This window comes from Aegilops tauschii, chromosome 3, assembly GCF_002575655.3.
Source record: "Aegilops tauschii subsp. strangulata cultivar AL8/78 chromosome 3, Aet v6.0, whole genome shotgun sequence".
In the NCBI taxonomy this organism is placed as follows: domain Eukaryota; kingdom Viridiplantae; phylum Streptophyta; class Magnoliopsida; order Poales; family Poaceae; genus Aegilops; species Aegilops tauschii.
Window position 1 is genome coordinate 562803583 of NC_053037.3, and position 2523 is coordinate 562806105.

Here is a 2523-nt window from a genome sequence, read left to right on the forward strand (position 1 = left end):
TCTTGTTCACCTCTCGTCACAATTCAGTGTGTTCTACCTTCTTTTAATTAGCACGCATGTTCCACTTTCGACTTATTATTATGAGCTACGCAATCAATACAGTATGGAAACTGAGGCGAGCGAGTTGGCCTTCTCCGCTTCCTCTCCCTGGCCAGCGCTTATTCTTCCCGTTCCCCTCCCCTCGGCTTTCCCAAGCCTCCCCGTCCCCCGAACTCTTCCTCCGATCCCGCTCCAACGCACTGCTTCCCGTTCCACGATCCCTGCAATTCGTCGCTGATGGGCCTTCTGATTGTAGGCACATCGGAGCTCTAGCTATCCGTGGAAGTGGAAGGAGTCATCGATGCGGCCATCCTCGCGCAGCCGAATGAGCATGTGCGCACGCTGTTTGTCTGCTCCCTGCTCTACTGAGTACTGACGCGGGCAACCTCGGACGCGCCGCTCTGCTCCGGGCTTCCTCGCGCTGGCGTCCTCAGACCCGGTTCCAGTGTAACGGCCGTGCCCGTTTCCAGCGGATGAGTTAACGTTCGGGAAGGAGAACGTCGTTGGCCTCATAAATGCCCTCTTTATGTCGCTATGACCCGCAAGCCCAACTGAAAAAGAGCATGAGCATCTCTTCTCCTTGCGATTGGTACTTATTAGCTGTTGTATTTTTGGATTTCTGATGGTGCTTTGGAGGATTAATCTTCTGTACTTTTTGATGGATTTCCATGGTCCGCATAGCTCTGATGAAGATCAGTACCAATGGTGAGCTCGAGCCTCCTATATGTTCTTGATTTGTTTCTTTGTGATCAGATTCATTTCCTGTTCTTATGTTGTGTTTGTACGTTTTGTGCTGCTTGCTGGTAGTTCCGAGGTGCTTGCTAGCTTGAACTTGGCGAGGACGGCGACCTACGGACTACAACAACAACGCTTCTGCAGTTTAAAGTCAAGTGCTCCTGTGTTGATCTTCAGTTTGTTATTTTCCTACGCAGATGTACATGCTGGAAAACTTTGCAGCCCAATTCTATGTTGTTCTCCGGATAAGTATAAATGACTGAGAATGAATTACCGCTTCTTGATGTGCAGCCTAATCCTAATTCTGAATTTCATATAAAACCATCTGGCAGGTTTGGTACGTACGAGCCCCATCTTTTACAAAATTTTGATTTTTATCTGCACTACACATGCATTGCATTTAACTCTGCATATCTTAGATAGCCAAATCATGTGATTTCTTATGTGTGCTACACAGCCTAACGGATAATCTTGCAGCACCCATATGAACCTTCTTAAACATTGGGTTAATTTTCTGAAAAAAATATTGGGTAATTATTCTCCTTTTGCGTGTAAAAAATAAATAGATTAATTGACTTCACAAAGTAACAATTTGGTCCACTGTTTACATAAATTTAATTGTTACTACTACTGGTATTTCCATTGTAGGAATCATATGCATGGGTCCTCTCACACAGGTGATTTCTTTTGTTGGGAATAAAAGAAACATGTGATAAGTTAATGGTTACACCAATACATCATGTATATCAGGGTTGTGACCTTTCATCGCAAAGTTGATCAAAGCTGATTCATTGTATGCTTCCACCCATTAGTTTGTAAACACTTTCTCTCAGCGCCCGAGATGGCTTATGAGAATGTTACTTCTTTTCATAGTGGAACACATGAGGAGGATTACTAAATTGCTTCATGTATCTATATTACACCTATTTTTTCCCTTGAAAAAATAGTTCTATAAGCCCAATTTTTCTATTCGTTTTATATAATCGTTCTAGCAGCAACGCGCGGGGTATCTTCTAGTATACTATATGACACTACCCACTATAAAGGTACTAGTAACATAGACTAGTTACTAGTCTATGTTACTCTCCACTATGACCAGCCAAAGTCGAGGCACGGATACCAACGAGGGCCTGGTTGTGTCTATACTTGGACAACTCACCCGACTGCATGCGCACCAGGCAGACGAAGCTCGTGTCGTGTTGGTGCCGTGTGCGGCCCGCATATTAACCAAAACCTCGCGCCTCCATCTTAGCCTCCGCGTTTTAAACTTCTCAATCTCAAGGCCAAGGAGCAATGTGAAACCTATGATAGAGCCAATCGTATGGTTGAGAACACTACAATTCGTAGCTACAGATGCGTGTGTGAGAGAGGACGAGTGCGTGCGTGCACCTCTTCTCAGAGTACAAGTGTATGTGGGTGGCATCGACCTAGGGAGCAGTGATGGTGCATGCGAGAAGAGTGATGGTGCATGCGAGAAGTCCCGAGAGATGTGTAATGCGTCTAAAAAAAGACTAGTCTATAGCTTGCCACGAGGCTATTCCTGTCGAACGCCAAGCGTAAGATATGTATCCGACGGTGCCAGTTTTTGCACATACACAGCAGTAGAAAAAGAACTAGTACCATGGCATATGCTACACCACGGCCGAGAAAATGTGCCGATGCTACGCCATCCGGGAATAGTGCCGCACTTCGAAACAAGAACCGTCAATAAATTTTGAGCGCGTCTAGTCACATTCCAAATTACTACTA

General features: G+C 45.1%; 1 long non-coding RNA gene across 1 annotated transcript; it reads left to right on the forward strand.

The window, feature by feature from the left end:
* Positions 1–224: 224 nt before the first annotated feature.
* LOC120976218 (uncharacterized) lies at positions 225–1058 on the forward strand. Its single transcript, XR_005771464.3, has 2 exons — positions 225–744; positions 847–1058. It is a non-coding gene; the product is annotated as an uncharacterized lncRNA (long non-coding RNA).
* The last annotated feature ends 1465 nt before the right edge of the window (positions 1059–2523 follow it).